The following is a 21,203-nucleotide window of genomic DNA, read 5'->3' on the forward strand; positions in this document are numbered from 1 at the left end:
CCACCTACCTGTATGTTTGTCACAACAAACCAACTTTACAGACATCCTTAGGTTGAAAAGGAACCTCTCTCCCACTCCTCCTGCCACTGAAGTGGTTAGAACTCTGTAGAAATAAAATCAGTGTTCTGGGAGGAAAAAAGAAAGAATACTGAAAATTTCACAAATAAGTGGAGATTAAGCAACATATTACTAAACAACTAATGAGTAAGAAAAGAAATCAAAATAGAAATAAAAACTGTCTTGAGACAAATAAGAAAATGCAACATACAAAAATTTATGGATGCAGCAAAGGCAGTTTGAAGAGGGAAGTTCATAGCAATGCCTATCTAAGAAACAAGAAAATTTTAAATATACAGCCTAACTTTATACCTAGGAACTAGAAAAAGAACAAAGGACCCTAAAGTTGGTAGAAGGAAGAGAGGCAAAGATTAGGGCAGAAATAATAAAAGAGATTAGAAAGATAACAGGAAATATCAATGAAACTAAGAGCTCGTTCTTTGGGAAGATAAACAAAATTGACAAATTTATAGCTAGACTCACCAAGAAAAAAAGGGAACTCAAATAAATAAAATAAGCAATGAAAGAGAAGTTACAACTGATACCACAGGAACATAAAGGATCATAGGAGACTACTCTGAACAATTATATGCTAACCAACTGGACAACTGAGAAAAAAAAAAATGAATGAATTTCTAGAAACGGAATTTACCAAGGCTGAACCATGATGAAATAGAATATCTACACAGAATCTATTACTTGTAAGGAGAGTAAATCAGTAATCAAAAACTTCTCAACAAAAAAAGTGCAGGACCAGATAGCTTTACTGATGAATACTTCTCAATACTTCTCAAACTCTTCCAAAAACAAAAGAGGAGGGTACTCTTTCAAACTTATTTGATGAGACCAGTATTATCCTGACACCAAAAGCAGACAAGTATGCCAAAATAAAATAAAATTATACACCAATATCCTTAGTGAATAGAGATGCAAAAATCCTCAACAAAATACTAGCAAACCAAATTCAAAAGTACATTAAAAGAATGATACACCACTATCAAGAATTACCAAGTAGTGATGGTTTAATACCAAAAACCAGTCTACAACTTATAACACAGTAACAACATGAAGGATGAAAATCACACAATCATCTCAATAGATACCGAAAATGCAGTTTAAAACCTCAACTAATAAAGATCACATATATGACAAGACAAGGCCACAGCTAAGAGCATACTAAGCAGTGAAAAGCTGCAAGTTTTTCCTCTAAAATGTAAGGAACAAAACAAAAATGCCCACTCAACACTTTTATTCAATAAAGTATTTGAAGTCCTAGCAAAAACAATTAGGCAAGATAAAGAAAGAATATGCATCCAGATTGGAAAGCAAAACTGTCACTATTGACATGACATGATTTTATATGTAGAAAATCTGAAAGACTCCATTCAAAAACTGTTAAAACAAAGACATTCAGTGAAGTTGCAGGATACAAGTCAATACACCAAAATCTGTTGCATTTCTATATACTCATAATGAACTATCAGAAAGAAAAATTAAGGAAAACAATCTCACAGCTACATCAAAAAGAATTAAGTACCTAAGGAATAAATTTTCCAGGAAGACAGAAATAATGGAAGAATATTCCATGTTCATGGACTGAAAAAATATTGTTAAAACATCCATACCACCCAAAACAATATATAGATTCAGTGTAATCTTTATCCAGATTCCAAGGGCATTTTTCAGCAAAATTAAAGAAAGAATCCTAAAATTTGTATGGAAACATAAAAGGCCCCAAATAACCAAAACTGAAGATATCACACTCCCTGATTTCAAACTATATTACACAGCTATGGTGATTAAAACACTATGGTGCAGGCATAAAAACAGGTACCTAGATCAACGGAACAGCAAAGATAGCCCAGAAATAAATAAAAACATATATGGTCAATTAATTTATGACAAAAGTCCCAAGAATATAAAATGAGGAAAGGATAGCCTCTTCAGTAAGTGGTGTTAAATGAACTGGACAGCCACATACAAAAGAAAGAAAATGGCCTGCTATCTTAAACCATACACTAAATAACTAAAAATTGATTGAACTTAAACATAAGGCCTAAAACCATAAAACTCCTAGGAAGGTACTATAGGTGGTAAGTTCCTTGACATAGGTCTTGGTGATGGGTTTTTGAACCTAACACCAAAAGCAAAGGCAACAAAAGCAAACATTTAATGAAAAATGGGTAGAAAATGTAAATAGACATTTTTCCAAAGAAGACAAACAGATGATCAAAGACACATAAAAAGATGCTCTACATCTTTAATCACTAGAGAAATGCAAATTAAAACCACAATGGGGTATCATTTCACACATTTTAGAATGGCTAATACTAAAAAACAACAAGAAGAAGAAATAGCTAATGTTGCTGAGGATGTGGAGAAAAAGGAACTCTTGTGCATTCTTGGTGGGAGTGGAAAGTGGTGTGGTGTGTCCAGTATGAAAACCAATAATGGAGATTCTCAAAAAATAAACATAAAACTACCATATGATCCACCAATTCCACTTCTAGTTACTTAGCTCAAGAAAATGAAAACACTCATTTGAAAACACATATGCTGCATTATTTACAATAGCCAAGACATTGAAGCAACCAATTGTCCATCAGTGAATGAACAAAGAAACTGCAGTACATATATACAATGGAATATTATTCAGCCATAAAAATAAAATCTTGCCATTTGTAACAACACAAATGGAACTCAAAGTAAAATACATCAGACTGAGAAACGCAAATATTGTATGGTCTCTCTTACATGTGTAATCTGAAACAACAACAATGACAAAAATAAAAAAGCTCATAGATAGAATACACTGATGACTCAGAGCAAGGGGGTGAATGGAAGCTGGGTGAAGTATTTAATTTTTAATTTAAATGAATAAATGTTTAAAAATTAGATAGAGGTAAAAGCATAGTTTCTGAATCTTCTCAATGCCCCACATAAAAACATACAGAAAAACCTGAGAGTAAAACCAAAAACCCATGGACAAATTTACAACAGAAGTAGATGACAAACATTACCTCAAACAACCAGGTACAAGCTAGTGTGGGAAAGCTAACACTGATCACACATCCTACAGAATAGCAGCCTCCATGTGTAAAGAAGCAGAGGAAAACACCAGGGCAATTGAAGGACCTGAGGAAGAGAACCCCCTAAACTGTAAAAGTACTAAACAAAAAGTGTGGGAAGCAAATTTAAAACAGCAGCTGAACCTGGGGAAAATATTCCTGTTCTAATAGAGTCAGAGGCCTCAAAATAAGAAATTCTGAAAAGCCCTGACTGGGTGGCTCAGTTGGTTGGAGCATCATTCTGTACACCAAAATGTTCTCAGGTTCAAACCCCAGTCAGTACACATACCTAGACTGAAGGTTGGATCGCTGGTCAGGGTGCATACAGGAGGCAACTGATCGATGTTTCTCCCTCACATCGATGTTTCTCTTTCTCTCTCTCTTTCCCTCCCTCTCTCTCTAAAATCAAGAAGCATATCATTGTGTGAGGATCTCTTTTTAAAAGAAATTCTGAAGAGTATGGAGTAGTGATTACATATGACCTCTTGAAACTAAACTGCTGGGACTCCATTCTAGGACAGAATCTTACACCCAGAAAAACATCTGGAAATAGAAGCAAAATTGAAAAAGGCAGAGAAAACTGGAAGGACAGAAAAAGAAAGTCCAAAAGTGGGCAAAAGAAGACAGTCAAGGTATTTTCAAATAACAGGACAGTAGTAGAAAGGACACCAGAATATGGAGCTCTATGAAGTTAAAAGAGCTTTCTAATCAAACCTCCCTATTAAAAGTTCAAAAAAATACTTACATATAAAAAGAGGAAATAGAAAAAAATTTTAATACATTTTATTTATTGTGCCATTATAATTATCCCATTTTTTTCTCTGCTTAATCACTCTCTTCCATGTACTCCACTTTCCTCCAGCATTCTTCACCCCTCTTAGTTCATGTCCATGGGTCATACATGAAAGTTCTTTGGCTTCTCCATTTCCCATACTATTTTTAACCTCTCCCTCTCTATGCTGTACCTACAAATTATGCTTCCTATTCCCTGTATCTTTTTTCCCATTCTCCCCCCACCCCCTCTGTGTTAACCCTCCATGTGATCACCATTCTGTTCCTGTTCTAGTTGTTTGCTCAGTTTGTTTTCAATTTTGCTTTTTTTTTTTTTAGGTTCAGTTGTTGGCAGTTGTGAGCTTGTTGTCATTTTATTGTTCGTAGTTTTGATCTTCTTTTTCTTACATAAGTCACTTTATCATTTCATATAACAAAAGCTTCATGATGATGAACCCTTTATGTTATCTGGGAAGCACTTTATTTGCCCTTCCATTCTAAATGATAGCTTTGATGGATATAGTAACCTTGGATCTAGGCCCTTGCTTTTCACCACTTCAAATACTTTTTTCTAGCCCTTCTTGCCTGTAAAGTTTCTTTTGAGAAGTCAGCTGATAGTCTTATGAGAACTCCTTTGTAAGTAACTGTCTTCTTTTCTCCTGCTGCTTTTAAGAGTCTCTCCTTACCTTTAATCTTGGGTAATGTAATTATGATGTGCCTTAGTGTGTGCTTCCTTTGGTCCAACTTCCTTGGGACTCTCTGAGCTACCTGGACTTGTAGGTCTATTTCCTTTGCCAGATTGAGAAAATTTTCTTTCATTATTTTTTTCAAGTAACTTTTCAATTTCTTGCTCTTCCTTTACTCCTTCTGGTACCCCTATAATTTGAATATTGGAATGTTTAAAGTTGTCCCATAAGTTCTTAAGCCTCTCTTCACTCTTTTTACTTATTATTTCCTCATCCTGTTCCAGTTGAATGTTTATTTCTTCCTTTTGTTCTGAAGTGTTGATTTGAGTTCCAGATTCCTTCCCTTCCCTGTTGGTTCCCTGTATGTTTTTGTTTACTTCACTTTGTATAGTCTTCACTTCTTCCTTTATTTTGCATCTGTACTCAATCATTTCTGTGATTACCCTAATTACCAGTGTTTTGAACTCTGCATCTGATAGGATGGCAATCTCCTCATCACTTAGTTCTTCTTCTGGAGTTTTGATCTGTTCTTTCATTTAGGCCATATTTCTTGATCTCAGCATACCTGTTACACTGTAAGCCTTTGCTATTCTCCAGGGTGGGGCAACCCATATTGCTGCATTGTGGTGCTATATGTGGGTGAGGGGTCTGAGAGGGAACAATGCAGTTCGCTCAGTTCTTGGCCAGCTTTCAGTCACTTCCTCTGCTACCCACAAGTGAATTATACCCTTCTAGTGCTGATTCCAGAGTTTGTGTACATTCTATGACCCTGTATGCCCCTCCAACGGACTCTCCTGTGAGACTGGCAGTTTCTGCCGCCACTACAACCCCCACAGGTATTTATAGCCAGAGGTTTTGAAACTTTCTTCTCTTGGTGCTGGCATCCTGGGTTGTATGATCTGTCTCCTTCCCCATTTGTTCCTCACTGTTTATCTACATGCAAATGTGGAACATTCTGGTCTGCCAGCCGCTACCTCATCTGCCTGGTCCATTAGCTGCCACCTTGCCCCATATCCTCTCTGCCCTGGCTTTCCATCTCCACCCTTCCTACCAGTCAGGATGAATGTTTCTTCTTTAACTCCTTGGTTTTCAACTTCCATACAGTTCGATTTTCTGGCTGTTCTGATTGTTTTTGTTTTTAAATTTGTTGTTATCCTTCTTTTGGTTATGCATGGAATTAAAGAAATCATACACCAAAAATATAACACATAGCAGATAAAAACTGTAACACATTATTTTAAAATGATATAAAAGACAATGGAAATATGATATAAAGAATTATAAAAGTAGAAATAAAGGAAGAAAGAATAAATCCGAAAAACAGGAAAAATCTATTTCAAATTGAGAAATGCACTAACAGGTTACAAGAGTGAATAAATACAACATATAATTCTTTAAAAGTACTAAAAGATAAAAAAAGAAATCTTTTTTCAAAAAAAGAAATAAAGATAAAAATGTTTAAGCAAGTATCAATATTGAAGATAAAAAAGATCTAACATGTGAAAAATAGGAGTCCCTAAAGAAGAAAAGCAAAGCAAGAGACCTGTCTAAATACTTAAAACTGTAATTCAAAGAAACTCTCCTGAAATTAAAAAAAAAATCTGAGCCTGTATGTTGAAGAAAGAGGACACTTAATACTTGAGTATATTGACCTAAAATGACCAACACCAAGATGCATTTTAGTAAAATTACTGGACTTACGGCTTTAGACCAAAAAAAACAACATAACATAGTCAATATATTTCAAAGAAAAATGTGAACCAACAACTTTATACCTGATAAACACTCACCTTTTAAGTATAAAGAGTGTACAGCAAACTTTTATGAAAATACAAGAATTCAGGTAATATAGTTCTTATAGCCCTTCCTGCTATATTTATAGAAAATAAGCATTAGATACAATGAACAGAAATACTGACATAAGGACTGATTTTGAGCACTTACTATACTTATTTATAGAACTAAGATTAAAACAGGATTAACAGAGGAAAGTATGCTATAAATGGCTACATGTGCCACAAAGACAATCATAGTAAAGCACTAAAAAAATAAAGATTAGGAATAGTTTATGTAATAAGATGTTTAACTCTTCTTGGTAATCAGAACTGGAGATTGTAGTATTAGTATTGTTATTCTGAAACTGTTGTGTGCACACAAGGTTGATCAATAAGCAAATTATTAATTATGGGATATTCTAATTCTGTCATCCCCAGTATTCTTGGAAACCACAATTCTCAGCAAGGAAGAAAGGAGATAAATATGTAACAGATAAGAAGCTAACTGAAAGCCCTATAATCCTGAATCTGAAATGAAAAGCCCTCTAATCTTGAATATGAAATGAAAATAGTAGGAATTCCTGAGACCTAGACACAATTAACCAAGCCAGTAAAAATGAGCATTGTTAGCACTAAGAATATTGTCTTGAAATACACATTTCTACTAAAAGAAACAAAGTTTTCTTGGACAAATGGCAAATTTTATTTTTTTTTAGAGATTTCATTTACTTATTTTTAAACAGAGGAGGGGAGGGAGAAAGAAAGGGAGAGAAACAACAATGTGTGGTTGCCTCTCGTGTGTCCCCTTCTGGGGACTTGGCCCACAACCCAGACATGTGCCCTAGACTGGGAATCGAACTGGTGACCCTTTGCTTCACAGGCCAGCACTCAAGCCACTGAGCCACACCAGCCAGGGCTGCCAATTTTAGTTCTCAGGCAAGAAACATGAGTTTGAAACATCTTGTCCTAGCAGTGAGCAAAGAAACGATCAAAGATCAGTAGGATCATCTCAGGACAGAGGAGTCAATGTAAAGAAGTTCCATGATCAAAGATGGACCATTTATCTTCAATTAAAATTAGAAATTCCATGGATTAAAACCAACTAATATATATATATATATATTTTAGATTTTATTTCTTTATTTTTAGAGGGGAAAGGGAGGGAGATAGAGAGAGAGAGACATCAATGTGCGGTTGCTGGGGGTTATAGCCTGCAACCCAGGCATGTCCCCTGGCTGGGAATCGAACCTGAGACACTTTGGTTCGCCTGCGCTCAATCCACTGAGCTACGCCAGCCAGGGCTTAAAACCAACTAATATTTAAATTTATGATCCAGAATGATATTAAAATTTACTTGTTGCTTTCAGAGGATGACATGAAACTCATTCATTATTTTTTAAATCTGTAAACATTTGGCAAGAACCATGCATTTATCCTGTATTTTTATATGACAAGATCCATGAGTAACCAAAGAGTAGATGAAAATTACAACAGTATTTCAACTAATATTGGAAAACGGTAGAAATGAAATACCACCATTTTGCAACCCACAGTGAATTAAAGGATCTATGCAGTGAGCATTAATGGCTATTCACATTACAAAAAGAAAGAATAAGGAAATATGTCACTCCTGAATGAAAGTCTTGCCAAAGGGATCAAATATAAACCTCTGGATCCAGCTGCCAATGTGCATGACACAGAGAGGAAGTAGAGAGGGCAGAGGAGCATATGAGCTAAGAATGCAATCAGCCAAATCCAGGCTCTTGGAAACTACAGCTCAAGTGGCTAGGTTCTCCAAGAAGGGAAGTGTAAGAGAAGAGAATGGAATAGAGAGAAAATCTGTAAATTAAGAACTTAAAAAACATACCTACTTAAAAAATGGGCAATACTAAACTAGTGTCTAAGGATACACATGTAGGTAATAAAATAATAAACAAAATGAAGTGATTGCTATAAAAGTATTGGTTACTTTTGGAAGGGACTGTAAGTGGGATAAGGCACATAAGGGACTTCTGAGTGGCTAGCAAATACTGATTTCTTGACTTTAATGGTTGTTATAAAGATATCCATCTTAAATAAATGATATACATACACACATATGTTGTCCAGTACTGTGGTCACTAACCACATGTAACTATTACAATATAAGTTAAGATTGAAGAGAATTAAAAATCCAGTTTCTCAGTCATCCTAGCCAAATTTTAAGTGAATAGTAGACAGTGGCTACATTTTAGTGCAGAAATAGGACACATTGTATAGAACCAGTTTGTGTGTGTGCGTGTGGGGGGGGTGGTGTTTGTATGTGTTGGTAGTAGTTTTCTATAATTGTACTTTATAATAAAAATGTTAAAGTTCATGACCCCCAAAACACATTATATAACTACATTTATTAGAATTTATTTCAAATACATAAATATTGGCTACTCCTTAAAGCAATGAGAAGGAGCATACACCTTCCAGATGAGAAATGAATAATGTGGAACTATTTTATAGCATTAAGTGCAGGAACCCATGTCCAATGGATCTGATTAAAACTGCTGGTGCATGATACAAAAAAAACTTTCATCTCAAGGACAATGTAGTTGTGTCTAGAAAAGGTTAATAAACTCTTCTTGGCTATGGATTGATAATTGATCATCTCAATTACCATTAAACATTTATTAGACATCAAGAAAAGACAAGGCTATGGCAAAATAAAGTAGCAGAGTCCCTGCCAAATGGGAACTCCTAACAAGGCACTTAAGATATGTTACCAAATTACACAGGAGAAGGACCAGGAAACATTTCTTCCACAGGGCTGGAGATCCTTAGGTCAAACACCTCATACCTCAGTCCTACTGCTGAGCTCACAGTAAGTACAAAGGAGGAAATTCCTTTGAAGAGATTTAAAGGAGGTGTATGAAATGAAATGATGAAAGCTTGGCCAGTGGAGTCATAGAATGTTTTCAAGCAGAGCAAATGACCTAAGAGAAATGGGAGGTGAGACATTGACACAGATCAAAGTGGAATCTACAAAAATATGTTACATAAAAGAAGGGAGGGCCTAAAAATAAATAATTTAGAGGTCAGAATAGAGCATCTCAAAGAACAAATGTACAAAAAGGCAGGGTGTCTACTAATGCTCTTCAGTCATTGGCAGGGAAAGCATAAGTGCTATAAAAAAGGACAATAATAAAGGAGACATTTTGAATAAAGTAGAAAAAAGGAGGGAGTAAAGAAACATCATAACTACAAAATACCCCTCTAACAGAATCTTTAATTACCCAGGGAGAACATCAGTATTTTGTTTAAAATAATGTAATTGATGCTAAAACATAATGAAAAAAAAGTAAGACCATGGAACCTGTGATCCGGTGCAAAAAGGAGGACACACTGGTGCATTAACAGTTAAAGAACATGGAAAATCAACAAGTCCACATCTGCTCATCATGCAAAGTGCCACACACCAAAGAACAGGCTAACTTTAAGTCAAGATAAAAAACACGTATCTAGAATACGATGCATAATGGGTTAAAGGCAAACAATAAGAAAAAACAAACAAACAAAAATCAACAGGGCCTGATTTTCTCATATACTGCAATCTGAGCTTTTTAATCCCTCATTTTGGATCTGGTCTTGATCCATACATTCTGTACGGCTCTCTTTTATATCTTATTCTGTCAAGAAAGATTTGGCAACTGAAATCCATTATGATGTCAAAAGGTAGCTGACAATATAGAATGTATCCCACTGAGTTGATGCCACCACACACGGTTAAATTTACAACAGAAGTATCATAAAAATTATAAGAATTGCAAATTGACCACTGATTTCTAGTTCATTGACATAAATAATGATAAGGACATGGCTAACTTCAAAACATCTCTACTACTGTTTAATTTGTCAAAATCTATCAAGAGCATTTCAACCACAAACCTGTCCTCTAAGGTTCATTATTCCCACACTTAGATCAGCAAGAGTGGCAACCCAAGTAAAGCTACATAATCAAAAAGATTCCATGAGATTCTTTCTCTCACCTTTGTAATTCTTCCATATGTCAGTATCTCACTCTTGCTTAAGTATCATTCTTACTCTCAATTTGTTATTTAAGATCATTTAAAAATTTGGCTGTAATTTTGTGAGATATGTCTGTCTGCTGTCAAAATTAGTTCTTCACTACAGTGTTAAGATTCCTACTGGGCTGAAATTAGCAAGATTTTCTGTTTACTTCATATTTGTGAACCAGGAGTGCTGGCAGCAGTATGGTGCTAGCGTAGTTAACTGATAGCTATTGGGAAACCTAGCAGGTAGGGAGGTCACATGTTAAAACAATAAAAACAATAATTTCTTTCTGGGAGACAGTTAAGATACAGAACCTAATGGCTTCCTCCATCAACAATCAATTCTATAGCATATGCACAGAGATGACAAAGCAAAAAAAAAAATGGCTTTAATAGGTAAAATCTGAAAAACTATATTTCATTCATAGTGAATTTAAAAGCATGGCTAAATTATTTCATTGTTCAAATAAACACCAAAATGTGGTTAAGGATAATAAAATGGCTAAAGAAATAAAGAAATGAAAGACAAATGCCTTTTAAAAATATATTCAGTGATGAATTCTCATTTTATGTATATGTGTGTGTGTATTACCCCACCCCTTACTTTCCCACTGACATATATCTAGAACAAATTTAACATACTGCTGAAAAGAAAAAAATTAAATGTCTGGGTATAATATTGTTAGCAAAAACAATCAGTAAGCAGTATCATTGTCTAAGCAGGAGCTACATGTACATTTGTGCAAAAATCAGGCAGTTCTAACTCTTGACTATCCTAACACAACAAGTGTAGGAAGTCACTCAAGAGATACTAAGAAAATCTAGCATATACTATGTGTACCCAAATTGGTTTATTTCACTTTTCTGTACTTGGGAGAAAAGCAATGTCTATATGACAGATGCACCTGCAGTTTGCCATGTGGCCTAGGTAGAGAAAGGGCTGCATAGATTTAGGAACAACACGAAACTTTCATTTGATACTCATTTTCTAAAATAAAGGCATATCTTTCCCACATGGAACATGTTTGTATTGAGTTAGTCCATGTCTACACAGAGTAAGCAGAGAGTAGAGAGGAAACAGTGACTTATATCTGGGTAAGTTAAACTCCACAGTCACCTGCCACTGAAGATAATGTTGGTTTTCCCTCAGTTTGACTCTACTGGCTGTCTACAATAATAAAATACATGGGGTAAATAAGCCATCAATCCTTCATTTCTCTTTACCCATGTAAATATGGTCTAAATACCTCTATAAATGTCAGAGAATTGTCCCATTATACAGCTATTTTTTTTCATTAGTGTGTTATTTTAAACCCTAAAACTGAATGAAGCCCTGCAAGCAGATGTCATAACAAGAGTGCTCTCTCTCTTTGGCCTCCTCAAGAAAGTTTTTACCTAAAAAAGACTGAGCCCCAAAATACATAAAGCAAAAACTAATAGTACTTGAACTAACAAGAAAAATAGAGACAGACTCATGGATGGAGGATAGAAGACTGCCAGTGGGAAGGGTTAGGGTATGGAGGGATCGAGCAAAAAAGGAAAAAGGACTCATAGGGACAACAGATGGTGATTGCTGGTGGGAGGGATTATAAGGGGACTAAATAGTCATGGGAAAAATACAATAAAGATTACATTAAATAAAGAACAGTACTGACAAGACAAACAGACACTTTAAGGACAATAGTTCGAGACTTAATACCCCACTAAAATTAAAGGCCAGAACTAGGCAAAAGATCAACAAGGACATGGAAAACACAAAACACCACCAAAGACCTGACAGATCTCTAGCACACATCTGCAGACATCTAGCACACACGTACAGACATCTAGCACACACCTATAGAAGGTTCCACCTAACAACAATATAATATACACTCTTCTCAAGCACAGATGGGACACTCTACAGGTAGATCGTAAGCTGGGTCATAAAACATACCACAATAAATCTAAAATTACTGAACTAATATAAAGTGCATGTTCTAATTAAAATGGAATGGAATTATAAATAAATAACACAAAGAAATTAAGCCACACATTCCTAAATAACCAATAAATCAAAAAGAAACCACAAAACCAATTAGAAAACACTTTGAGATGAATGAAAATAAAGATAAAACATACCAAAACTTATGAGATTCAGGTAAAGCAGTGTTTACAGGGAAACTTGTAGCTATAAACATCTTTCTTAAAACAGAAGAGATTTAAAATACTTTTGAGTTAAGCAACCAGTTAACACATCTACCCATATATCCTAGACCTTGATTCCCAAGTCATAAGACCAAGCAACTTCTATAGTAATCACTTTTACTCAGTAAAGACATAGTATGACTTTGTGTTACACAGAATGTCATGAAGTTATTTATCTATGGAAGCTTTTGGTAGAATATAATTCTCTTTTAATAACTTCCTAAATGAGGGAACTGAGATCTTATGAGTTAACAGGAGATACAGTTTTAAAAGATAGATTTTCTGAATTTGAGTGTAGTAATTTTTCTGCTATGCAAAGAACTAGTCTTGTGAATGAGTGTAAATTTTTCATGGCTTACATTTACATGCTATAAAGCAGGAAACTTGGGGGTTACTGCTGCCATTCTTCTTTGTAGATGCCCACATGCCTCTCCATGCACACAACAGGCACTACAAATTCATTAAGAAACTCATCAAAAGTGTCAGACCATCTTTCTTTTCAACAAACCATTTACTGAGATTCCAAAGATAAGATAAATGATCTCTACTGTCTCCATTAAGTGGGTGAATTTGGGGTAGGGGAGGGAGAGGAGGTACATGGTAATGAGGAGAACAGGAGAGAAGCAAGGAAAAATTTGGCATCCTAAACATATACTGAGTTACAGAAGACCATGCCATATGGTCTGGACAACCTGAAACTCTGACCCTAGAAAGACAGTGGGACACAGACCATCGTGTTCATCAAGTGATCTCAGAAATCAAAGCAGTGAATAAACTGGGTTTCACAAGCAAACAGTCTTTGATTCAAGTGTACAATCTGCCATTAAAAAAGTTAATTTTGAATTAATTACAGACTTACAGGAAGTAGCAAAAATAGTAGAGTCCCATGTATACCCTTGGCCCTGTTTCCCTCAAGGATGACATCTTATACAGCTGCTGTACAATATCAAAACCAGGAAATTGGCATTAATATTAATATACATTAATATTAACCAGACTACAGTCCTTATTCAGTTTTGGTCCTTTTTTTAACTCCAGGTAAGTCACTGTGGTCAACCTCTTTTATCATCAGTTTACTTATCTGGAACATGAAGGCATTAATGGTAGCAACTTCATAGTATTTATTAGTGTTCAGTAAGACAGTGGTAGAGTATTGCTTATAACAGGAGCTGATACACAATAAGAACCCAATAAATTAAAGTATTTAATTACTAAACAAGACTTGGGATTTCTAGTTCTCCTGTGACATTTTCTTTGGAGCCCTTCCTACTACCCACTAATACAAAGATGTCATCTGCCACCATTTATAGTTTGACTGAACCCAAAAGACAAAAACACTGGAAAAACAATGAAATGTAGCTTACACTAAGTATTGAAAGGAAATCAAACTCAAAATTCCTTTTTGGGTGTGCACACACCCTGATGTTTTTAACTTAATTTTTCCGACACTGGAATGACTCAGGTACTACTGACAATGATTTTTAAAAGCCTTTGGGGAGAAGAGCAGTGAACCATCATCTAAGAATAATCTTGTACTTTAAATAGCTTTATTTCCCCTTTGGGGGAATAAGGGGTAGGTTTGGAGTTTTGTTTTTGTTTTTTTCATAATGTAAGTTTTTAAGTCTTAGACTTTTTGAATCAAACAGAGTGAATGCCAGATTGGATCCACACTGCCGTAGTTTCCAAACCTATTGTGTCAAAACTCAAGGAAGCAAAGCTCTTCAAAAGGTGAGCTCTTTCATAGGCTTTAAGTAGGCCTTTCTGTGCACACAAGAAAGAAGAGCACTCACAAATAGTTTCAGGCACAATCAAGGTTCTCCATTCTGGGGCTACCATTCACTTACATCAACTGCTTTTGTGAGCTCACCCGAGTCCCTCCCGGTTCAGCATGGCAGACACATGCCAGTACCCAGAGTGCTCCTGGGTCCCACCTCCTTCACAGCTACACTTTAAGGGCACAAGTATTTAATGGGTAAAGAAGAACTTCATTGGATTTTCCCCCAGCTTTGAAATTTTCAAACCTTGAAAAATATCAAACTTTAAGGATTTTTTGTTCTTTCTTTCATTTTTTTTATCCTATTCTTTTTTCTTTTTGTAAACTGGCTACATTTTTAAAACCTGCCACCCACAAACAGTCTGAAACACTAAAGTGTCTGCTCTGTTTCTATCAACAGACATTATTTGGAATCAATTAAAAGGACAAATAATATGTCCACTAATCAGCCAAATAGCTAGAGTAGACATCTTCAGTACATTTTAATTCTTAGACCTCTCTTCTATTCTCTTAAAGTCAGATCAAATAAGAATCAAATTTGGATAGTTTCAATTTTGGTTTTCAAATTAGAGCAAGCATCAAAAACAAAATGATTTCCAAGGAAATCACTCAGTCTTAACTGTATCATAGGAAAATAACTGAACAAACACAGGACTGATCTACGCCAACTACCACCTATTATCAATTAAGAAGCCTATAAGCTTTGGTTTCCCAAGCTCAAGATGTATTTTTAATTGGATCAAAGGAAACACTTTGATCCAATTGTAGAAATTGAGAGATGTAGAAAAGCAACTGGTTTTTTATTTTATAAAACATACCAAAATAATCAAAACCTGATTTTCCACCCAAATTAAAAAGATGTCTTTAGTTTTGTGGGCCACAGTCCTCAGTTCAGTTCTAGCTCCCCTTTCCCCAACTTAAACATGTTTCCCTTAATATTACTTCTTTTTCCTATCCTGGTGTTATGCAAGATCCCTGCTTACTTTGGCAATGGACACAAAATAAGAAGAGCCACCCAGAGTTCTCATTCCAAAGGGAGGAGCTTCCCAAGAAAAGCAGAGTGTTGTTGTGGCATTTCCTTTCTGCACTGCCGAAGAGCAAGCAGCATTCTCCAGCCAGGAAATTTAGTACTGATGGTGGGGACTGGGGGGGCCTCCTGACTGAAATACCTGTTAGAACCATGAATGGCAGGTGTGGGCATGACCGTTTGGTTCATGATCACTTAGCGCCTGTAAAAAACAGGAATTGGCCAAATACATACATATTTTATATGTCTCTGTGTGTGTGTACACACACACACACACACACACACACACACACACACACACACACAGAAGGGGGGGCAGTTAAATAGGCCCAATATGCAGAAAGAAAAGATGCTTTGCAAACACAAAATACAAGGTATGAAGATGCATTTTATTTCAGAAAGAGCCCAGCAAAAACCAAACTCTCAGATTGAGAAAGTGAACCCTGACATTAGTTCTATCATTAAAATCCTCACTAAAATGGCCACTGGGCCTAGGTGAAAGCTTTAAAATTTTAAAATTTAAGGAGGGGATAATATGCTTACACAAGAAAAGCAAAGAGAGGCTTGCATATAGGATATCTGTTTCAATGAGGAAGAGTAAACGCCAAAAACAGTATAAGAATTAAGTACTCACATAATAGATCACTGTAAGCAAAGCTCTCCTGCAGATGTTGGAGTTAGTGATCTAAGCCCCACACTTGGAAAGGTTGTGTGACTGCAGCCATGATATATAAAGTAAGACCCAAGTGCCAAAGTTTAGATTTAGCCAAGAAAACGTGGCTGTTTTTGTTGGGTGAAAGAGGCATTTTTTTTCTCTGACTGAAGAATTACGGTAAACATCTGTTAACCATGCCCACAGAAGGGGTGATTGTTTTCATCCAAGGTCATTTTAAAGGAATAAATGTAATTAATAAAACCCCACAGTAGCAGTATCCAACCTTCCAATAAGTCTGCTTGCTTCTATCCACATACCTATTTATTAAAGAAACACTTATTGGAGAAAGTTCCCTGATATAGCCATTAAGACTTCTTGGGAACCACTGATAAGAATTTTTCTTTTTTAAGAGGTAAGAATTTTCTGTCTCAAAGGATGCTTAAAAATACTAGTGGACTTCACTTCTTATCACACTCTTTAGGCAACTGTTTTTAAGGGGATTCTCTTACTCTATTGGCAACAAGTTATTATAATACATGTATTATTTTAGGTCACCAAATACCCCTTTTCTATTCTTTATTTTTTTAAAAAAGATTTTATTTATTTATTCTTAGAGAGAGGGGAAGAGCGGGAGAAAGAGAGGGATAGAAATATCAATGTACAAGAGATACATCAATCGGTTGCCTCTCACACGTCCCCAACTGGGGAACTGGCCAGCAACCCACGCCCTGACTGGGAATCACTCTGGCAACCTTTTGGTTCACAGGCCTACACTCAATCCACTGTGCCACATGAGCCAGGGCATTTTTTTCTTTTTTTAAATTAATGTTCCCATGGGTTTACCTCACACATAAAAGTCCCAGAGTATAACTCTCTTTTGAAAATGACTATAAGAATTCATATAATCCAGAATGGTTTGGTGTTTTAAAAACTCCTTATTTGGTTTGTTCTTTTAGAAGAAAGGAAGAGGTAGGGAAACTGAATTATTCAGTCTTACTGTCATTCAAATCTGTCAAATTAAAGCTCAAAACATCACTTTACCTTTGAACAACTAACTCTGAGCCCCTCCATAAGGAGAGTCACCTTGGATTATTTTTAAATGTTCCCAATTAAGAGAAAATAATCATAAAAATTCAAAAAATCCCAACTTCCATTCTGAGTCAAGCAAAGTTCTCCTCTAACTACAACATTAAAATGGTTGTCTAGACTTAGAAAACTCAGTGTTGATAAACTAGATGCTACCACTCAATAAAGCTAAAAAACTGAAGTCTATTTCTGACCTATCATTATGCCAATATGATCAATCAACAAGATGCTACTTCCCATGAACTGGGAGCACAGCAATACAGGAAGGTCAGGCTTCAGTGAGGTTATTGAAAAACACTAAATTCATCAACTCCATTTATTCCAATGGTTGCAATATTGGCAGAGTCTTGGATACTGGACTAGTTTTAAGGACAGCTTAGGAGCCCGGGGAGGTAGATGTCAATGTTTCCACCTTTCCAAGGAGTCTTCAACAAATACTAATTAAATGCCTCCTAGGTGCTGGTTACTGATTTCCATGTGTGTGCATGTGTGAAAACACACATGAGGGTATGCGTGCACAGCGGGGAGGGTGTGAAGAGTGAAAGTCTATCTTTTGAAAGCTATTCATATCTGATAGAATATTGAGGGGAAATTAACTCAAATTTCAGTGTTTTCTGATCTGAAAAATTATCCTTGTGTTTACTTGTTTCTTCATTTTCCATAAAGCTAAGTGTCATGTGATAAGAAAGAAGGGAAGCAAGGATGGAGATAGAGCAAGCAAGGTTTTGAAACCCCAACTGCCCTTAAGTAATGATGAATCATTAGATAAGAAAAAGAAGGGACTACAAAAGCCCAATTTTATTTAAAAACTGTCAAGGCCTTAAAGAGTGAGCCTTAAAGTAAACCCACTAATTCCCCAACACATTCAAGATTCATTCCTACAAGTCAGCCCAAGATCAGAGGCTACTCTGGTCAGAACTGAAATATAACCATGTGCAGCTACACTGAATTATGCTTAAATAAAAATGTGAGGCACCCATCATATTTATGCAATACAGGGATTAAATCAGCTATAATTTTCAAGCTTTAAAAGAAAATTTCAGGCTTCAAAATATATTCCTAATGAAAAATAATGCGATGAATGTCATAATAAAAAAAAATTCAGGAGGAAATAATTCTTTATCCTTTTTAAATTTTCCTTCTGAAATGCACTGTTTTAACCTAGTGCATCAACATACTTTTCCATAAATGTAAATTTGTTTTGATAAGAAGAGCTTTTTAATCCAAATTGCACACTGATACTTCTACAATGATGTTATAACTTAGTAATCAGAGTTAACAGACTGCCTAATTAACCAAGTCATCATTTGCCAAGATCCAAATATGGAATGAATTGTGGGCCAAGGAGAAAATATGATGGACATGAAAATTATTAATTCAGGGAAGCATTAAAAGCATGTGGAGTTAAAGTTCTTTGCTAAATCTTACTATCTTTAATAGTCTTAATTTTTATAATATAAGTAACATGTGAACATAAAATATATATATTATATGCAGGGAATATAAAAAAATTTAAAAATCAACTAGTTATTGATATAATTAACTTTTTTAAGGCTTTTACAATCCATGAGGTAAAAACCATAGATGCCTTCTAATAATAATAATAATGAGAAATATCCATTGACTGCTTAGGAAATGCCAACATCACATTCAGTGTTTCATATGACCAATATGTTTACTCTCTACAACCTGCAAGATGCCATGTGACTAACTTGTAGAAAAGTCAGTATCAGTTTACTATTCCTATCACGAATATCACTGATATGTCCTAAGAAGACATGTGTATTTCAACTGAGCTAAGACTTTTATGAACCAATTTTCTTAGGTGATTTCAATGTAAATCTATATACAGGATTTAATCTAATAGGGAGATGGTGAATCCACCAATCTGACCATCTTCCTCTTAGTTACTTGGTAACTCCTGTTCATCCTTCCAGGTCACCACCACGTCTTATTGCTTCCATGAGCCCTTCAAGATTCCCTCCTCCCAACCACACACACACAATCCACCAGGATTCTCATTACTTCTCCATCAGTGTATTATAACTGACCTTTCTGTCCACCTTGCAGGTAAAAATTGAAATCAAAGATCTTGCTTTAGGACCTAGATAGTATTAATTGGTATATAAAAGGTTGGACAGAAGGATAGATGGGGGGAGTGCAGCAATGAATGAACTCCTGGCTTCTTGAGGGCAATCATGTGTAAGTATACTGAGGCACAGCCCACCTCCCAGGTAGTGAATGTCATTGGAGATGTCCAAGTACAGACAGGCAGCTTCATGAGGAAAATCTCAGAGGATACTCAAGCATGGTTAGCTGGGCTATGTGATTTTTAAAGGTTTCTTCCAACCCTATAATCCTGTGTATCAGCCATGCATCAATATGGTACCTTACAGGATACACATGCACTGTCGCCCCTCTTAGAATTCAGCCCCTTCTTTGGAAACCAGCACTGCCAGTTTCAGGTTATTCCCTTTCTACTGCCTTTCATAGGCAGAACACCAACCATAAACACCATTCATGACTCTAGTGACCCAATCCAAATTGTTCACACTTTCATACCTGTCCCCAGTTCAGCTCTAGGTCCAGAGAGTGTTTCAGCAATAGGTAATTCCCACTCATTGGATTAATCACAGAACCAGGAAGATCCAAATACTATAACAGCTGCGAAGATACAGAGGGCCAACTGTACACATTTCTCTTTGTCATCTTAAATAGGGTACTTAAGCATCCGCTGATTTTGCTATCCACAGGGGTTTTAGAACAAATCCCTCACAAATAGTGAGGGATGATTTAATTTTGGGGGGGCAGTCAAAAGTTGTATGTGGATTTTCAACTGCACAGGGAGTTGGCACCCTTAACCCCCACATAGTTCAGTAGTGAATGGTAGCTCCTCTTTGTGCCTAAGCCGATCACAGGTAACTAAAGAGGCCTAACAAATAGATGGGCTCAGTGTTTTAAACACAGGTATTAAAAATGGTCTGTTGTTTAATAAGGAGATACTGATACTTAAAACTCTGTAAGTAAAAATTGCTTACTTGAGGTCCCTTGACACTTGCTTTTATATAGTTTGTGTGTGTGTGTGTGTGCATAGAGTGTGTGTGTGTGTGTGTGTGTGTGTGTATGCCCCAGGTACAGGACTGTTGCTTTAGGAAGGAGACCTTTTTGCTTGTTGCACTTTTACACACAGGTGATTGAGCAGAACAAATTAATTGCTGGGTGGTCAGAGGCCAACACAAAATAAAATGAGGGCCACCAAGATGAAGGTAATTAGAATAATGTACCAAAGAAAAGTGACTCAAAGATGTAGAGAAAATGTCTTAACAGACACATCCAACTATGGATGGAAGAATGTCAATTGAGTGGGGTTGTCTTCATTCTAAATCACAAGGGATGCTTTTATTCCCATTGTGCTTGTACTAGCAAAAAGGAATCAAAGCATCTGAAAGAATCTAGTAAAATCAGGCAGGATCTGTTAGATGGCATTGAAGTATAAAGGTTCAACATGCAGCATAAAAAAAAATTCCCAGGACACCTGCAATTCAAAAACCAAAGGAAAATGTTTATATGATGAAGACCATATGGCTTAGTGGTTAGGAGCCATGGCACCAGGGGAAGGGTGCCTGGGTTCAAAACCCTACCTCCACTTTTATAAGGGAGAAGTCTGAGGGAGCCATTTAATCTCACTTATGCCTCAGTTCGTCTGCAAAATGAATATTTAGAATTGTACCTCTCTCATAGAGTTGCTGTGAGTTAATATATATCAGGTGGATTTGTGTTGCTGTTAATGACTGATTTGGGACAGATACAGACCAAGGCAGTGCATGGCCTCTTTTGATGAGAACACCCAGAGTTGGCACTGAGAAATTCCACCCCAGCACATCTCAACCAGACTCACCTGGCACTGAGAGGCCAAACTGCACATGAATATGCAACTACATTTCAAACCATGAGAGAAAATGCCCTCAAAAAGTGCTCAATCTCCCCTTGCCAATACTAAGGCAGCGGCATGGGGATGAGGGCATGTAAGGGCCTTTCCAGGCTGCTGAGCTTCCCATTGAATGGGTAGCACTCAAG

The 21,203-nt window shown here is 36.2% G+C and overlaps 1 protein-coding gene across 21 annotated transcripts in view; it reads right to left on the minus strand.

Moving 5' to 3' along the window:
* FOXP1 (forkhead box P1) overlaps positions 1–21,203 on the minus strand; it is a 627,100-nt gene that overhangs the window by 350,688 nt on the left and 255,209 nt on the right. For 3 of the 21 annotated variants that reach the window (XM_045832486.1, XM_045832487.1, XM_045832482.1), the window contains one exon: positions 9–125. The exons of the other annotated variants lie outside the window; for them this stretch is intronic. The gene's annotated coding sequence lies outside the window, so the exon portion shown is untranslated. The remainder of the gene's footprint in view (positions 1–8; positions 126–21,203) is intronic. 21 annotated transcript variants of the gene reach the window in all.

Source organism: Phyllostomus hastatus, unplaced genomic scaffold (genome assembly GCF_019186645.2).
Source record: "Phyllostomus hastatus isolate PE091 unplaced genomic scaffold, TTU_PhHast_1.1 phas_contig_16, whole genome shotgun sequence".
Classification (NCBI taxonomy): Eukaryota; Metazoa; Chordata; class Mammalia; order Chiroptera; family Phyllostomidae; genus Phyllostomus; species Phyllostomus hastatus.